At 30.5% G+C, this 14,011-nt stretch overlaps 1 pseudogene; it reads right to left on the bottom strand.

Annotated features, from left to right (window-relative positions):
* Positions 1–11,344: 11,344 nt before the first annotated feature.
* On the bottom strand, positions 11,345–12,310 carry LOC148194183 (NDR1/HIN1-like protein 3 pseudogene; annotated as a pseudogene).
* Positions 12,311–14,011: the final 1,701 nt, after the last annotated feature.

The raw sequence follows: 14,011 nt of genomic DNA, 5'->3' as shown, positions 1-14,011 counted from the left end.
TAAAAAGTGACATTTTATAGTTCTAAAAGGTATAAGAATATTTTATAAGTGGCATTGTTGTAAATCAGATAAGGTATTAGGGATAGTTTGAAGATTCCAGTAAACGATAGGAATTAAAAATCACAAAAAAACCAAAAATAGGGGGGCATGTGTCAGAATTTCAGATGGAGATGGATTATTAGTAGATGTTTTTTTTTTTTCATTTCGTTTTAAAGAATCACTTTCTTTTTCAGTGGGCCCCTTACTCATCTTTTTGTAAGTAATACTTCAGAAGTTTTGTGCCAAAATATATTTTAGCTATACATAAATATTTTGAAAACATATTTCCAAAATATATTCTTAATAATAAATATTATAAATGTTGAATTTTAACAAATTCCAAAACTAACTCCTTATAGCTTAAACTATTGTACAATTCAATTTTGTGATATATGAAAACACACCTAACATTCTGTCAGTCATTTGTTGGTACTGCAACAATAAAACAAATAAAGTAAAGAGAAAATAAATAAGAAATAAATAGATGAATGACTACTATAAAAAATAAGATAAAATTATTCCACGTTTCACATTAATTAAATATAATATTAATTTATAGTATTAAAATTTATTTTATAATTAAATTAGATTTAAAGTTATTTTTTAATATAATACGAGAAAAATGGATTAAAACACATTTTTATTGAACCTTGATATTTAATCTCTTATTATATGTTTCTTTAAAAATATAATAGAAGTCTCATATTCATTAAAAAAAATTCACATCAATTAAAAAACAAAGTTAATTTACTGTATATAAAAAATTACAAATTTTATTTTATAAATAATTTTATGAAATTAAATTAAACTAAAATTTATTTTCTAAGCGATATTACCATGTGTGCCTTACGAGTATTTCCATTTCAAGTTTAATTTTGTTAGATTCGTCATTAGTGATTTTTATTTTGTGCTTTCCGTATTTTCATTCATATATTTTTTTCTAATTTATCTTAAATTAAATATTTTTATCCTGTTTTTTATTCTATTCGTTTTGTTTCACACCTATTTTTAAGATCACGGACAAATCTATGTCAATTCCAGTTTTTTTTTTTAACTGAATTTACGGAAGAGGTTAAACCACATCAATGCTACTTAAAAATAAATATTACAGCATTTTAAAAAAATTTAAACTTAAAAAAATTATTTTCAAAAGTATACAGTTGGATTGAATTTTTTATAATTCGATAAATATAAATATGGGAATATTATTTTTAAAAATAATTATTTAAAACTTGTATCATTTCTAGAAAAATATGGGAGCATTACTTTTTCTATTAATTTTTCTTTTATAATATTATTATCATTGTTAAAGAAGTTGTGAATAAGTGTGAGTCCAGATTTTCTAATTGAGTTTTTTAGTGTGTATATCTATTGATCATTAAAAATACATTGATGTTAATATATTAATAAAATTTAGAATATATTTTAAAATATCAAAATTAATGTGTATATATGTATTTTGAATACACAGACAAAATTAACAGAAATTTATCGTAAGTAATAACTAGATAACAACATTTTTTTAATTTTGATTTAAGAATTACTGGTTATTTATTAAGCTTTCTTAATGTGAGAAACATATTTAGAATTTTTACCAACGTAATACGCAATGCATTTTTTTTAATAAGATGCAAATTATCAAACTAAACTATAATTCTGATAGACAATAATGTAATATGTAACATCCCAATTATATAGGAATTATATAATATAAGACGTCATCAAGTATAATACGATAAAGCAGTTAGGACAAGTGATTAGGACAATATGATTACATTTATCCTTCCAAAAGAGCTAGGAAATTAAAACTTGAATTACAAAAGAGTAGATTATTTCAAAAGAATAGAAGTAGGTAAATCTATAAGCTCCTAGGCTACTCAACAGCATTGACACCCTCCAGCTCCTACTCCACAGATGCCTCATCTCCCTCTGCTCACATCCAAGTGGATGATCATCGCAAAAGAAAACACAGACAAAGAAGGCACAAACAGAAACAAGCAAGGATGAGCTAGTTATATAAAAATCATACAACCCATATCAATTTAACATTTATATAAGCATGTAACAATCAAGTATTTCAAGCATGCAAGGATCATAACACAATACAAACTAGGACCGAATGCATTATTCTTCTGATACCAATGACCGACCACGTGATTTGACCATCCGGACTAGTATGAAATGTCAAGTTCCAGGGGTTTGTGCACCCGGGTGATGTAGTAACTGGAAAACCATCAGTTGCCACCCGAGGTTAGTCCGTTATAACTCACCCAAGAACCTATGGGCTAGGACCTCCTGCTATTCTCACACTCATCACTCTCTACTTGAGCATGGATGATCATTAGAATGTCAGGATAAACCCCATAAGGACACTCCGCCCATTCATACAGTCAATCACAACAACCACAGGGCACCACCATGTAACCTCCCTTGAGGATCATGGAATTACGTCCATCAACCATACTTATAACCAACCGTGACCCATATGAAACCATATACATATAACCTTTCACTTTTACATTACATACAAACATATACATAATCTCAACAATATACATTAACTCAATCATCACAAGTTATAAAAGTAATAGCTCCATAAATTTAATCTAAATTTCTCAATACCAGAATCTTTATAATTTATTTCCAATGCCTAAACTCCTATACAATATATGTTATAATAATATTAAGTATAATAATATTAAGTGACGTAATACCCTTCAAGCATTTATAAAACACCGAAAATTAATTTAATATTACGTATATATAATATGTGTATATATAGCCACTGCATGCACCAATTTACATATATAATATAATATATAATATATAATATGTTACGTATAATAATAATATATATATATATATATATATTTTAATATGTTACGTATATAATATATATATATATATATATATATATATATATATATATATATATATATATATATATATATATATATATATATATTTATATATGGATCCTTACTTTGAATTTCAAACACACAATGACTGATTTTCTAAAATTATAATTAACTAAAAATTAGCACATGATAAATTAACTTGTTTTTATTTTATTTTCATTCTAGTAGAGATCTTTCTTTACCCAAATTGGTCACCGGAGAGGACCCAGATGTCTGAACGCATCAAACTTACCTTCGATGCCAGCACATATGACTAGTCACAACTGACTGGACCAGGCTAGGGCTGCTCTACGATCAGGGATGTGCCAACTCATGTTTTTAAGGTTCCTCTATCCTACCAACAAAGAAAGGCTCTCAATAATTAACAATTAATTTATTTAAATTATCTACCATGTTCTCTTATCCTCTAAATCTGAAATGCCTAATTTTAATAATTTCACTCCCTCTCACAGCAACCTCAAACAGTACATGTACATCTATTTAATACCCATATACATGCTATTACAGAACCCTTACTCTCTACCTTCCAACAAGATCAATTTCAGTCAACAAACTCATTCAAAACAAATTAAATTCATCACATCACAACATGCACAATTTCACAGTTTCAATTATAACACCCAATACAATAAAAATCATAAAACAGTTTCACAAGAGCACACCAGTTCAACATTCATATGCATATATTTTTATAAAATAAATTCATACAAAAATAATTAGCTCCCTTACATAAAAGGGTTCCAATTATAGCAATCAGTTCATCAAATATTCCACAAGCCATCAATCACAGTTTCATAATTTCAACACATAACACCCAATATTTCTTAATCTTAACAGAAAATTCCAAACAACATGCCAATCAAATTATCATACATACAAAGCATATAATATTAAATCTGTTACTACCGTTGGTAGGCAACCGACCGTGGCTTGTGGTATTACCGAGAGTAGGCGACCGACCACAGATTGTGTTATTACTGAGGGTAGACAACAGACTGTGGCTTGTGTTACTACCGAAGGAAGACAACCGATCGGGTGTTTCGTAAAATAACCGATCGGGTGAGCGCAAGGAAAGTAGATTGTAGACAGCCGTTAAATGCTCATGAATGCATGGTTAATGAGATAACGGTCATTGTCGAGTATTTAAAGAGGGTATTGAAAGCCATTAAGAGGTAAATTAATGGATAATATTCCCTGTAATTGTATAAATAGAGGTCAAAGGGGAAGGTAAAGCCTCTGTTCATTTCGATAATTATAGACTTGCGAGAGCCCATTCTGACTTGAGCGTCGGAGTGTTTGCTGCAGGTCAACCCATTTACACCGATACCGAGCGCAGAGGAGGCAAGAAGAGGAAGACCGATCGGAGGAGGAGGAGTGTTTCCGAACGGAGGTAGTAGGAGTGTTCCCCGGTCCCGTTCAGCAGAAACAAAATCAAATAAACATAACCAGCTCCCCTTACCTTAAAATTGAGCAGTCTAGCACACAACACAACTTTCAACAGTATCCTACCCCGGGAAGAACTTAAGCAGTGCCCTACAACCATCACATTGGTGATAAGAACAACCCTTAGAGCTCAAACTTGACAGGAATTGGAAAGAGGATAGTTCTAATTGCACAAAAGCAGTAGAACCATAAGCCCTAGATTTCGAAAATAGCGGAGAAAAGAGGAAGCCACTTACCGGCTGAAGAACGTAAAACCAATCGGATGGTTTTGAAGCTCTCTACGAGACGGTCGCTAGGGTACCACCTAATAGAACATGCAATGGCTAAATCAGTGTGGAGGCTAGAGAGAAGGCAGAAAATAATTTGGGAAAAGGGGTTTTAGAGAGAGAAAGGAGAATTGGAAAATGAACTTCAGCTTTTTCTTTTTAAGAGAGCCCCCTTACCAAGGTCATGAGCCCAAATTGCTAAAGGTCTGGCTGTCACAATTAAGGCCCAATAACCCTGAGTCCAAATTTTTAGGTCCTTACATACATATATATATATATATATATATATATATATATATATATATATATATATATATATATATATATATATATGGAATAAACTTAAATTTCAGGATTTTATTAATAATTTTGTTTAAATTTCAGAATAAACTTAAATTTTAATCAAGCATTCTTTTTTTTACATGGTGTTTGAGTCTCTCTTCTCTCTCTTTTTCTCTCTCAATACTTAGAATCAGGCTCTAATACCATTGATAAGAAAATCTCATCACACTCCGGTATTTTCTGGAATTGAGTTTACTATTAATTGATAATTGAAGGACTATAAATAGTCGTGACACTTACAATATTACGGATATAAAAATAAAAACAGAAAATAAAATATCAACTATCTTAAAAATAAAATCTACTTAATCTATCATAAAATAATATTGTATCTAAATAAATAGAAAATTATAATTACCTATCCTTATTTTATCTTTATTAAAATCAAACTAAATATTACTAGAGTCAAAACTAATAAGGGATCAACATCACTCTCTACCCAAAACTTTAAAACAATAGATTGATGAGTCTTTCTTTATATGATACTTTACTTTCTTATCTCTATTTAACGTGAGACTTAGACTCACACTTGAATTTCCAAATTAATCCAAATTAATAAAGTTTTATTCTCCCAAAGAATTTGGAAGAAAGGAAAATTGGCAGTTGCTTCTTTTCGTTGTTATCAACTATTCTTTGTATCTTTGCATTATGTGTATAAATTATTATTGAAGACAGAATATAATGTATCTTAAAATTATTATTGAAGACAGAATATAAAAAAGTATGTTATCTGAATTGAAAGAGTCTTAAAAGTGAGATGCTGTATAATTAAGTGTTTTATAGCTACCTTTCCGCATTTTCAATTGGAGATATTTATTCAAGTATTTGAATATAAAGTAACCGTTGCCTGAAACAATTTTTCATTGATTCATTATGAAACTTGTCAATATAAAAATTGAGTCAAAGAATATTACAGGTAAAAAAGAAAAAGAAGAGTAAAGAAAATATAAAATAATGAGTTGTTTGAAATTTTTCAAATTTTCTTTTGTTTGAATATTGGGTACTTGTTGTTTAAGAATGATATACCATAATAAGATTCGTGTTTTACATTTTTCTATGTGGAAACAACTTATATTCGTCAATCTTAATTAATTTACTTTAGTTAATTTTTAATTAGCTATACGTATTTAGTTAACTTTAATTAGTTGATTGAACTTAATTTAATTTCAATTAGTATATATATCTACGCCTTTCCTAAAGTAAGCCATAAATAAACCAAAACTAGAGACGATGTACTATTCTTTAATCAATTTTACAGAAATATATATATATATATATATATATATATATATATATATATATATATATATATATATATATATATATATATATATATCATCATTTGTGAGAGCATTATCTTTGAAAGTTTGAGAATTTCTTTGTAGTTCTTATCTTGAATTGCTAGATTCAACTAGCAAATGTTCATGACATATATTTTTCTTATTCAAAAGAATAAAGGTGCATAAGTGACATCCTAAATATATAATAACCACAATCATATAATATAGGCGTCAACATCCAAATAAAGAGAACAGTTAGAGTATGACTTGTAATTAAGTACGGAATTACAGTCATCCAAATATGAAGACAGAATTTTAAACTTAAACAGTTTAGAGTATTCAACACTTCAAGCGTTCAAATAGGAAATTCCTAAGTAGACTGCACTGCAGCATCAATGTCCTCTAGTTCTTGCTCCAAAGGTATCTCCTCAACAATTTCTGCTCCCATCCAAGTGGATGATCATCGCAAAAGAAAACATACAAAAGCAACACACCATAAGAAGCAAGGGTGAGCTAGATAAAAAAGCAATAATCATATAGTACAATCAATCGATGTCATCATGCTTAGTTACATATAAAAGAACAATTAAAGCATACCCTTTAAACCATGACTCAAACACTCAACAAGACTCATCCGGATTGGTATAACTGTCAAACTATTGGTCGTCTTTGCACTTGCATAGTTCAGCTGGCCCTCCCCAACACTATGCAAGGTAAATCCCCCCATCTGTCTATGTCTAAACTCTAAGACTATAGACGAGGACCTCCCTCTACTCTCACCACTCACACCGTTCTTCTCTATTTGAGCATGAACAGTGCTTTGAGTGTAGGGATAGACAAACCAGTTCAAAGCTCCATACAGTTATACAAAACAACATTAACACCCCACACATCACTTTCAATCATCTCACCCTGAGATGTCCAATTCACACTCAATTTCATCATTTCAATTTGCAGTCACATTATTTCAAGCCACACAATTAAAATATATGGACATACATACATCCTGGCAGTCAAACAACATCAAACAGCTCAAACAGATATGGAAAAATATGAAACTCACTGAACCAGGTCTCACAACGCACCAAGATGCAAGGCAAGACAACAAAAATTCGCACAACGCACTACCCTTGGTGCGCTGAGCGAATTTTCCTGACGAGGGGAGTGTTTTTCAGCTAAAATTCGCATAGCGCCCCAAATTCGTATTCAAATTAATTTGGCTAATTTCCCAAGCTAGCAACAATCGCAAAGCGACTACATTCGCTACGCGACTTACCAAACAGATAGCAACCCTCTCTAGTCTTTCGCACAGTGCACCAACTCGCTGTGTGAATGCTCAAACAGAGAGCACCTCTCTGTGAGGACTCGCTATGCGAAAACATTCACTTAGCGAGTCTGCATAATCTGCAGAACGCAAATTTTGCAGAATTACCCACTCACCCACTCCTTACCACTTCTAGGCCTTTCTTCCAGCTTTTAAGACTTCTAATTCATATTTTGTACCTAATTAAACTTGTCTAGATGATTATCAAGTGTTATTAACATGATTTTAAAGTGATCAATACCCAAGTTTTAACTTAAACTCCCATTTTTTTATTAACCCAAGAACCCAATTTCAATTCTACCATGTTGAACATGACTTTACTCAGTTTTATGATCCTAACCTGTTCTAATTTACTCATCCCAGCTAGCCAAACTGCCCAATTGCACTCAGGACTACCTATGCTCAAATTCTCTACCTCAGTTCCTTTCAAAAGACTCAAAACAGTACTGCCTTAACTATTTACCCTTCTAACGCGACTAACACATGATTTCCACCTCAACCACTCCTTACTAACCCAATTGGTCATTGGAGAAGAATCAAATGTCTGAACGCATCAGTCTCACCTTCGACGCTAGCACATATGACTAGTTACAACTGACTGGATCAGACCAGGGCTGCTCTATGATCAGGGATGTGCCAACTCAGGTTTTTAAGATTCCTCTATCCTACCAACACAGTACTCTCAATAAGTCACAATTGATTTATCTAAGTCATCCAAATTGTCCTATGGTGTTCTATACTTCAAATTACTTAACTTCAATAACTCACAGTAACCTAAAACAGTACATGTGCACCTACTTACTAACCACATGACCAACATTACATACTCCAAGTCTCTCCAACAAAGCAAGTACAACCAACAAATATATCCAATTCAAATCAAAATTATCAAACCATGGTTACACAAATTTCACATATTCAACAGGTGGAATTTAAAACATGCTCACCCCAAAATATAGTGTAACAGTAAACCACTCAAAATGAATTAAACAGGCCAATCATACAACTCCTAAAATATAACTAGCTTCCCTTACCTCAGAGTTGTATTACCAAGCTCACAAGGACGCCCCTTTTTGGTATCTCACACACGCGAACTCAATCCAAACCCTACAAACCATTAAAGTGGTGACAGCAACAGCTCTTAGAGCTTGGTTTGGCAGAAATAGGAAAACGAAACCCCCTAATAACATACAACCAGTAATGTTGCATGCTCTAGGTTTGAAGATAGTGAAAGAGAAGGAAAAAAACGACTTACCGGTCCAAACGAAAATACGATTGGTTCAAAAGGAAGCCTTCGGTGTAGTAAACGTCTAAGCACCTTCCAAGCCAAGATTGAACGGTTCAGAGAGCTGGAAATTTAGAGAGAAGGCAGAGAAGAGTTTAGGACAAAGATTCTTAGAGAGAGAAGAGCTTAGAAAATGAAAAATTTTGAGGAGCCCTTCCTAAGGTGAGGTTGGTCTTAGTCTGATGGGCTTGCCTACCCCACATAGGGCCCAATGGTCTTAAACTTTTTCAGGCTCTTACACTTCTTATTCTCAATTCCTACTATGTTTTGAATTTTCATATTATGTTTTCTATTAGCTCTTGTTGGTCAAATTATATATATTTTGCTTCTTTTTTTCTTCTATAAATTTTTTAAATAATGGTTTCCTTTATTTCACTTGGAAGAAACATATATCTCTTATTTGACGAAAATTTTTCCAGTAAAATCAGTCATTAAAATACAATTTTAATTATTGACGGAAACTTTGTTAATAAAATTTATTATTATATCAAAATTTTAATTATTGACAGAAATTTTAATAATAATGGACCCGTTGATAAAAATTAATGATAAAATTTGTTATAAATTATAATTTTAATTACACATTCTTTTGTCAATAAATTTTATTGATAAAGAAAATCAAATTCTTATTTTAGATTTTAATCATTTTGTCATTATATTTGTTAATAAATTTATTTTGTCATTATATTTGTTAATAAATTCATTGTTAATAATTCAATTTTTAAAAATTCATTGATAAAATAAGTGTTAAATCTTTCGTCAAATTTGTTAAAATATGTTTATAAATTAATGAAAGATGGATGAAAAGAACAACAACAAAAGGAAGAGATTGAGGGTAACAAGGAAGAAGAGAAGGAGAAAAATTAGGTAATGGTGATAGTAATGATTGCACTAGGAACACAACAACTCAATGATGTAGCGATGGAGAAGCAATAGTGGAGATCATAGTGACAATAATGGAGGAAGAAAAGAAACAGGAGAATGTAAGAAGTTTTCATTACCAATAAAATTTTATCAATAAAAATAAATCTAACTTATAATTTTTTTACCTATGAAATTTTTTGTGTAATCTTTGTCAATAAAATGACATCAAATTTTATGTTTTGTGCTTAACTATTTCATAGTAAAATTCATTAATAAAAAGTAAAAGAAAGAAAATGAATATGAGGAAGATGATGAAGGAAAGGAAGAGAAAGAAAAAAAAATGAACTGAGAGGAAGATGAGCAAGAAGAATAGAAGGAAAAGAGAAAAAATAAAAAAAAAGAATAAAAATAATAAAAAAGAAGAAGAGAAGGAAAAGAAATAGGAGGAAAAAGAAAAAAAAAGAAATAGAGAAGAAAGATCATAATATTTATCGAAATTTTTTATTAATAATTACAAATTCGTCAATGACAAATTAATTACAATGAATAATTATAGATGATTTTTTTATCATTAATAATTATTAATAAATCTTTCATCCATAATAAAGTTTATTAACAATTATTATACTAACTGTATATGCATGTGCCACATATGTCTTAAACTAAGACTTAGATAAATTGTTCTAAAAGGAAAAGTGATAGATGAAGAATAAATATTTCACCGTCTCCTATTCACTTTCTACTAGTTAAACACGTGAATTAGGAATTAAAATTCTTAAAAAAAAAAAAACTCAGAGAATGAAACGTAGTTACGAAGTTTTATTTATATTATTAAAATAACATATCTAATTATTCTTATATTCTATTATAAGTGTCAAATTGTTTCAGCAAAAAACTATGTCCTAAATCAAAAAATAAATATGTAAAGTAAATAATATGAAATAAAGTTAACAACAAGAAAAAGCCCAAAAAAGAATACAAATGTCTAAATCTATAGTGCGCTCTTTTCCTTTTATAATTATTTCAGTTATAATAGATAAAGATAAACTTTTTTTTCTTTTTCTAAAATATCTCAACTTCCTATTAGGTTTAGACCCACTAAATTTTAGATTTTGAAAATTTTATTTATCGAAAAGTTAATAATAAAATATAAAACTCTTTATCTTTTTCTAAAATATCTCCTAAATGAATTAAATCATAACTTTCTAAAGTCTCCATTTCCAAAACTTCTAGTCTTCGAATCCATTCTATCCATAGTGGAGTGTTCGAATGGTACAAGGACAATTATGTATATCAATTTAAAAAATTAAAATGGTATTCATATGATACTAAATCAATACAGAAATCCTACATTAAAATTTGAGACAGGTTCAAGTAATTCTACGAAATCAGATTTACTTACTATCCTAATTGATACTAATGGATAGACGAAAACCACAATAAGATATTCCTGTTAATCGTGTAGAGGGAGGGAGGTAATATATAAAATGCTATTCACATAAGAATATAACAAAGATGTATCCTATTTTCAAGACTAAAATATTAAGGCTAAAAAACTTAATGAAATTGAGGCGTTTATGAAGAATATAAAATAAATAAATTCATAACATATAGATCTGCTAGGTATCAATTTGGGAACAAATGTATACATCACCAAAAGAAAACAGTGAAGCAAGATAAAGAACCAAGAAAACTCATCGGGAAAAAAATAAATTTTCAACGGATCCACCATCGTTTGTAAATCCAATCGCAGTCCGTGCCCTGAAACGCAGCGTCAGGAGAGGTAGTTGCGTTACGCGATTTCAGCGGCACGTGCAACCCACACCGAATCTTGGGTCTGACGGTGTGGCTTTTGAAGAACAAGAACTTGAACCGAACATTCATGAAGAGGTTCAAGTCGATGGAGAAAATCCCGGCGCCGTTCTCCTTTTCGAAATGGGAACCCTGCTCAGCCGTGAGTGGCGTCACGCGCTGGCCGTTAAAAAGGGGGTTGATGAAGGTGGTGTTTTTGGTGTGCTGGAAGAAGGGCCCCAGGGTCTGGGAGGCGAATCGAACATCGTCGTATAAAGCGAGCGCTTCGATTTGGTCGTAGTAGACGCCGACTCTGCGGTTGGGGTTGCGGATGGAGACGTTGAGGGCGAGGTTGTAGTGGAGCGTGTTGTTGGAGAACGTGAAGCGAGTGAGAGAGGCATCGCTGACGTGGAATTTGAGGACGTTGGGGCGCACAATGAGCCAGAAGAGGAACACGAGCACCGCGGCGATGATGAGCACGGTGGTGAGGATCTTGCAGATGAGGCTGATGATGCAGTTGAAGATGCACCCACAGCAGCAGCTCAGGCACCCGCACCCACCTCCGCCGCTGGACGGACGGCGGTAGGATTTCGGCGGCGGAATGGAGGGACCGTAGTAAGCTCCGTTTAGTTGCGACATTGAGAACCGCAGATAGAGAAGAGAAAGACGAAAAGGTTTGAACTTTGGAACGTTGTGAAAGGAAACTTCTCTTTGAGTATAGTGAAAGTTTTGTGATGTGAGCCTTTATAGTGCGGTGAAAGCGTGTGAGGAGTTCAAGCGCGTGAAGGGTGACTTCGTGGGTAATGCTGTACTTTACCACTAACTTCAGCAGTAACCAAATTAAGGAAAATTGAAAAAAATTAATAATATAATTTTTATAAAATTTGGTAATTTTATTTTCAAGGTCTTGTTTTTGTGTTAAGATTTCACATTTTTTTAATCGATTAATTACTCTTTTAAAATAAATTTGACCTTTTGATATTATTTTGGTAATGTCTATTTTTTCTTCGTTCTTCCGTCACAATCACGTTAGGTGGAAGAATAACGTGAAAGAATGTACGTTTGAGGCAAGTTTAATTGCTTTCTCAAATAGCATGTTTTTGGAATCCATACAGATAAACTGTTCATTATATTTAATTTTATAATTAATGAATTATACAAAATTTTAAGTCTATCCAAGTTACACATACACTTTCAAATATTTAAAATCATAAAATATGTATAACTAATTCTTGAAAATTCTTATTAATCGACTCAACAGAAAATTTGTTTGAAATTATGACAAAATATTATTTATTTAAATGAGACGTGCTATTTTTTTTAATGAAAGTGATTCAAAAAGTAACTGAAAGGATTTAGTAATTTTTTTTCTGAAAAAATTTAAGTAAATTTAGTTAACTTTATTCAATTTTCAACTGGTTTTTTCATATTAAAAAAACTAAATTTAACTATTTAATACACAAAAATAAAATAAAGAAAAAAAATCACTTAATTACTCCCAAAGTAACCGCGTGAAAAAATGTTAAAGTTTTTTTAATGCACTTTATATATATATATTCTCACTTTTTATATGCGACTTTAGTGTTATTCAACCCTTGTTTTTTTTTTTTTTCTTTTTTCTAAATTATCATCATTAATTCTTTTCGATCTTTTCTTTAAAGTTAAGATTCTGTTCTGTATTGAAGTTTTCTTATACGGTAGGATTCCAAATTTTCAAATCTCAAATTTAACTACACTTATTTAAAGAAATTAATTTCATTCTGAGTACATTCTTTTAACTTGAAATCTTGACCATTAGATTTGCATTCTAAAATTGAGTAGAGACTTAATCAAATTTGAAGTAATTTCTATATAAATATACGAGTATTTTTAGTTGAGTATTTGCTAAATTTTTTCTATTAAATATTTAAAATTTTATATTCTTAATTAAACATTCACTTTTTATTATTTTTATTTTTGTTATCTTATCTTGTCAGGTTAGTTATTTGTTTTTATTTACGTATTAGAAAATATAATGTTTTGTTGATTAACATCTTACTATTTAATATGTTTTTATTTAAGTCTATAAAAACAATTTGTCATTTTACCTTCATCATATTAATTACAAAATCTTATATTTTTAACACAAATTAATCGAATTAAAAGACAGAATATCAAATATAGAATGTAAACAATTTGAATACGAACAACAAAATTTAACACAAACACAATTAAAATGACTTAAAATTCAGTTAAATATTAATTATATACAACATTAAGAAACATTATTTAACCCTTAATTTAGTTTCATTTATATTTGCTATCGTTAGCTTAAAATCTTGCAATATTATGGCTATAGTTTATTTTAGCCGTACACTCACTATCTAAACATCATAAAAGTTCACTGAGTTTCAATTCATTCCGAGGGAAAAACATCCAATTAGATTGTAAAATAAAACCTTGTAATTAGGATTTGATCA

This window comes from Vigna umbellata, chromosome 8, assembly GCF_029865625.1.
Source record: "Vigna umbellata cultivar VRB3 chromosome 8, Vumbellata_1.0, whole genome shotgun sequence".
Lineage (NCBI taxonomy): Eukaryota > Viridiplantae > Streptophyta > Magnoliopsida > Fabales > Fabaceae > Vigna > Vigna umbellata.
The sequence above is the reverse complement of the archived record's forward strand: the minus strand, read 5'-3'. Positions and strand labels throughout refer to the sequence as shown.